This window comes from Etheostoma spectabile, unplaced genomic scaffold, assembly GCF_008692095.1.
Source record: "Etheostoma spectabile isolate EspeVRDwgs_2016 unplaced genomic scaffold, UIUC_Espe_1.0 scaffold00008208, whole genome shotgun sequence".
In the NCBI taxonomy this organism is placed as follows: domain Eukaryota; kingdom Metazoa; phylum Chordata; class Actinopteri; order Perciformes; family Percidae; genus Etheostoma; species Etheostoma spectabile.
Genome location: NW_022603567.1, coordinates 28,629 through 34,628, shown reverse-complemented (window position 1 = coordinate 34,628; position 6,000 = coordinate 28,629). Strand labels below are relative to the sequence as shown.

At 42.9% G+C, this 6,000-nt stretch overlaps 1 long non-coding RNA gene across 1 annotated transcript; it reads right to left on the bottom strand.

Annotated features, from left to right (window-relative positions):
- Positions 1-3,071: 3,071 nt before the first annotated feature.
- On the bottom strand, positions 3,072-5,995 carry LOC116678807 (uncharacterized). The gene is made up of 3 exons (XR_004329400.1): positions 5,845-5,995; positions 3,219-3,265; positions 3,072-3,095 (listed from the first exon to the last, which is right to left on the bottom strand). It is a non-coding gene; the product is annotated as an uncharacterized LOC116678807 (long non-coding RNA).
- Between the last annotated feature and the right edge of the window lie 5 nt (positions 5,996-6,000).

Here is a 6,000-nt window from a genome sequence, read left to right as displayed (position 1 = left end):
GGTACCCGACGGGCCGGGCCGGGTTCGAACAGATTTTTAGAAAGGATGCTCGGGTTCGGGTCGGGCTCGGTCACATCAGCGCGATAAGGCATCGAACATTTTGAATTTAACACAGCTTATTATGTAGGTAACCAATGGGCCTGTTTCACCTGATCCAAATGTTCGTTTTTGGATTAAAATGTCAAATATTTATATATATATATATCTTGTGCGCGCCTGTGTTAATGGCGCTTGTTGCCCCGTGTGCATTGATGCGCTCATCTGTTGACATTTCCGAATGCCTTCCTACACTTGCTTAATAAAAGCTTCCACACAAACAAACGTACAAATGTGTCATTAGTATGAGAAACAAATGTGATTTTAACTCTGTCGGACGCGGGCCGGGCTCGGACAGAAAAATCCGGCCCGATCCGCACTCTAACACACACACACACACACACACACACACACACACACGCACCAATAATAACACCATCATTTTGAGTTTTTGAAATTTCATAAATGAATAAAATAATTTAAACACAATAAAAGATCTTACTTTCTATCTGAGGGATTTAATATAAGCATATTTTATCAAGAAGAAAGTATTTAGGTGTACCTGTAGTGTTAGTAGTTGGGCAGCTGTCCTCAGACGGGACGTCCAGAACCAGCTGTAATCTGAGCCCTACATGTTACTCCTGTATCCCACAATGCAACACGCTCATCTTTTCCTGGAGGAGAAGAAGAAGTAGAAGCACCTGCGGACACTTAAAAGGAAAAATGGAGCGGGCTTTGGTTTCTAAAGAGCAGAGGTGTCAAAGGTATTCATTACTCAGGTAGAAGTATAGATACTAGGGTTCAAAAAGACTTCTCCTGGTCCAGGTACGACCAGGGATGTAGAAGGGTTGGCCGGTCTTCCTGGCTACCAACCTCCTGGTCCAGGTACTACCAGGGATTTAGAAGGGTTGGCCGGTCTTCCTGGCTACCAACCTCCTGGTCCAGGTACGACCAGGGATGTAGAAGGGTTGGCCGGTCTTCCTGGCTACCAACCTCCTGGTCCAGGTACGACCAGGGATGTAGAAGGGTTGGCCGGTCTTCCTGGCTACCAACCTCCTGGTCCAGGTACGACCAGGGATGTAGAAGGGTTGGCCGGTCTACCTGGCTACCAACCTCCTGGTCCAGGTAGGACCGGCTTTGGCTCTTTATACATGAGAAGTTGTTATTTATTTATTTTTATTGACACAGATATTAATTTCACCAAACTATATTACCCATAATGCCACAGCACCCTCCATGTAGTTGTGCTGATCAACCTTTAAACATCCGCAGCATCTCATTAAGAAAGAGTTCAGATCATAGACCGTAAATATTACTATTATATTCATATATACAGTCTATGGTTTGGATGTTTATTAAAAGTACACACTAAAATAATTAGAAAAAATCCTGACAGCAAACAAGTAGAGAGCACTCAATGACCCCCCCCCCCCCCACCCCCCACCCCCCACCCCCCATCCTGGAGTTCACTGACTTTAAAAGTTAAACAGAAAGACCACAAACTCTCACAGGAACTTCATGCTTTTATTGTGAAAAGAGACAGAACTCCAAACTAAACATGACACAAGTCAACGGCATTTCTACAATTTCATTGATCACAGCCTATCATCTTTTTATGAGTACTTATTGTATTGAAGTTTTTTCTGGACTAAAGATGGATATGTGTCTGAAGATGTTTTATTTGATAATCTTTTTCCAGCGTATCAGTATCCTGTGTGTTGGTCTTTCAGACCTTTGTAGAGGAGACTACCTGTCCCCCCAGACCGGCCTTTAACGGATCCCATATAATAAAACTATTGGGAGCGGAGGCCCAGTTGTTTCTCAGAACACACTTCATCTGATCCCTTATGAATGGGCAGAAACCAGCTCTCTGGAGGAGAGGGGGACCACGGCGCCCCTATAGGGGGTTTTGGGTTTATCTGGGAACAAAATGAACAAGGTCCATGGTGAGGGATCAGATAAAGTTCTAGATAAATATTCAGCATCTAATGCTCTATGAAATAGCCGCGAGGACAATAAGAACAAACCAGTTCTAGTGAGGGATTTATGAGGGCATGAGTAAAAGGAGGAATCCCGAGTCTGAGGGGGATCTGCCTCCAAATGTCTGTTAGATTCAGATCTTTCATATATGTTTGAGTGGTCTTGGCTGCTTTTGACCTGGAAATGGTCTTAGTCTATTTGTCCAGAGTAGGATCTAAACAGAAGCCTGAAACCACGTCCTATAAGTATGTTTTGTTACCCCCCCCCCTGCAACTTTTAGAATAATATCTTGCACGAACACCTGGTCATCATAATTAGGAAAGCGATATCTACGAGTAACTTTTTACGGTATGTCAAGACCCTTTTTCTTTTAAATCGGCCCATTCAATCCATCAACATTAAAGAAGTTCTCATTGGTCACGAGGAATCTGGTCAATGATCCTGAATCATTTCATTCATTGGTTCATAACAATAAGCTGACATGTTCCTGGAGGTGTGATCCTGTCCAGACTCAGCTGATCACTAGTGAGAGACAGGAGGAGACTCTCCGTCCTCCACAGGACACAGAGACACTGAGGAGCCCCGAGACCAGAACCCAAACCCAGGATAGAGAGTCTGAGTGGATGAGGTGTTGAAGGTGTGGAGGTGGATCAGTGAGTCAGAGGAGACTGTGTAGAAGGACAGAGAGCCAGCAGGACAGTCCACATACACTGCTACTCTACCAGAGACACAGGAGGAGGAGATGGGTGTTCTTCTGTCATTGTGCCAGACATAGTAACGATCATCAGAGCAGCCTCAGACTCCAGGACTGATCATTAAATCCAAACCAGAGTCATCTCTGTCTCCTCTCCTCCTGATTCCTCTTAACTCACTGATATATCAACCTTTCCTCTGGTCTGGACCTCCCAGTAACAGCGACCAGTCAGACCATCTCTACACAGCAGCTGAGACCAGGACTCAAACCTCTCTGGATGACCAGGATATGCTGATCCTCCTTCACACATGTCACCTTCCTGTTGTTGTCAGACAGTTGAGGTTCCTGTTCACCGTGTTGGTGTCGACTGTGAGTTCACAGGAATCTGACGGAGACAACGAGACACAACACAGCTGCAGTTATTAACCAATCAGCTCTTTGGTGATGACATCACAGGGTTGAATGAGTGATGTCACCGTCTGATGAATGAAATTAAAAACACACTTACACTTCCTCAGACCTGGTGTCAACCATCTGACTCCAGCAGGCTCCACCCTGAAAGGAGGAGGGGGGGGGGGGGGGGGGGGGGGCATTACATCACTCTCTCACACAGCTTGGTTCTGATCTAATGTAGTGCTGAGATTTATTCATTTATATTCATTCCTAGGTCTTCTCTCTCTCTAACCTGTCGCTCTTTCTCTATTTGATCTCAGTGCTGCATTTGACACGGTAGACCACGACATATTACTAAACCGATAGGAAAACTGGGTAGGACTTTCTGGCTCAGTACTAAACTGGTTTGAATCCTACTTACAGAATAGGGATTACTTTGTGTTAATACGTAATTATACATCTGAGCATACAAATATGACGTGTGGAGTTCCCCAAGGCTCCATTCTGGGGCCTCTTCTGTTTAACATCTACATGCTTCCACTGGCTCAGATTATGGAGAACAACAAAATAAGTTACCATAGTTATGCGGATGACACACAAATCTACATAACCTTATCGCCAGGGGACTATAGTCCAGTGCAAAAACTGACTAAGTGCATCAAACAAGTTAACGGCTGGATGTGCCAGAACTTTCTAAAATTAAATTAAGAAAAAACTGAGGTGGTTGTTTTTGGAGCAGAAGAGGAACGATTAAAAGTCTGCGCTCAGCTTCAAACAACAATGTTAAAAACAACAGACAAAGCCAGAAATCTTGGTGTAGTCATGGACTCAGACCTGAACTTTAACAGCCACATTAAGACAATTACAAAGTCAGCCTACTATCACCTAAAGAATATATCAAGGGTTAAAGGACTTATGTGTCAACAGGACTTGGAAAAACTGGTCCATCCTTTCATCTTCAGTAGACTTGACTACTGTAACGGGGTCTTTACAGGTCTCCCTAAAAAATCTATCAGACAGCTGCAGCTGATTCAGAACGCTGCTGCTCGGGTCCTCACTAAGACCAAGAGACTGGATCACATCACTCTAGTCCTCACTAAGACCAAGAGACTGGATCACATCACTCCAGTCCTCACTAAGACCAAGAGACTGGATCACATCACTCCAGTCCTCACTAAGACCAAGAGACTGGATCACACCACTCCAGTCCTCACTAAGACCAAGAGACTGGATCACATCACTCCAGTTCTGAAGTCTTTACACTGGCTTCCTGTGTCCCAAAGAATTGATTTCAAAGTACTCTTGCTAGTTTATAAATCACTTAATGGTTTAGGTCCAAAATACATTTCTGATCTGCTACTACACTATGAACCACCCAGACCTCTCAGGTCATCTGGGACAGGTCTACTACTACACTATGAACCACCCAGACCTCTCAGGTCATCTGGGACAGGTCTACTCTCTGTCTCCAGAGTCAGAACTAAACAGGGTGAAGCAGCTTTCAGTTTCTATGCTCCTCATATCTGGAATAAACTCCCAGAAACCTGTAGATCCGCTGCTACTCTCAGTTCTTTTAAATCAAGGCTGAAGACCTTTCTTTTTGATGCTGCCTTTCTTTAAATGAATGCTCATTTGTTTAAATTTCTTATGCGACACTGTAACTTTTATTCTTGTGTTTTATGTGTCTATTTTTTAACTGTATATTCATGTGTTTTACCGGTTTTTAATGCTTATGATTTTTAACTGTTTGTACTTGTGTTTTATCTGTTTAACTGATTTTGTGTAAAGCACTTTGAATTGCCCTGTTGCTGAAATGTGCTCTACAGATAAAGCTGCCTTGCCTTGCCTCTAACCTGTCTCTCTCTAACCTGTCTCTCTCTCTAACCTGTCTCTCTCTCTCTCTAACCAGCTGTATCATATAAATAAATAGTTAAAAAATCATACATGGTAATTTCTGGATGTTTTTTTAGATTATGTCTCTCACAGTGGACATGCACCTACGAGGACATCAGACCCTCCATGATTTCTAAGTCGGAGAACTTGCAAAATAGCAGGGTGTTAAATACTTATTTTCTTCACTGTACATGTTATATACACAAACATATATTATATATATATATATATATATACACACACACACACACACACATATACATACAATATATACGCACATACATATATACACACATATATTTACACATATAGATATATACACAAATACATATATATACACACACATACACAGCATATACACACATATACAGCATATACAGACATATACACGTAGATATACGTATATACACACATTCACAAATACATATATATACAGTACATATATATATACACATACTGTATATGTACACACACACACACACGTATCTCTGGACACTTATCTATACTAACTTATATGTACCAACCCTTCCTGTCCCGTCCTGTCTTGGTCCAGACAAGGGAGTACGTCTCTAAACGATAACATGAGCCATGCAGCACCGGCAGCTGACATTTAAACCTCTAGATAACTAGTCTGTCTAAAGAGGAGATTAAGCTTCATCCACACAGAAAAAGCACATCGCCTTGTGCTAAGCTAGGCTAACCCTGTCCTGGACCTCTCTTTGTGTAGTTGAAACTGATTTGATCCCACGAAAGAAGGGAAAAAGGGAGTTATGATTTTAGTTCCTGGAGATGTTCTCCTTTTAAACTTCCTACACTAACATCTCCTTTATGTTGATCAGTGTGTGTACCTGAGAGTGTCCAGTCTCCAGAGAGGATCCTTCAGTCCCGCTGACAGCAGCTTCACTCCTGAGTCTCCTGGATGATTGTAGCTCAGGTCCAGCTCTCTCAGATGGGAGGGGTTGGAGCTCAGAGCTGAGACCAGAGAAGAACAGCTTCCCTGAGAT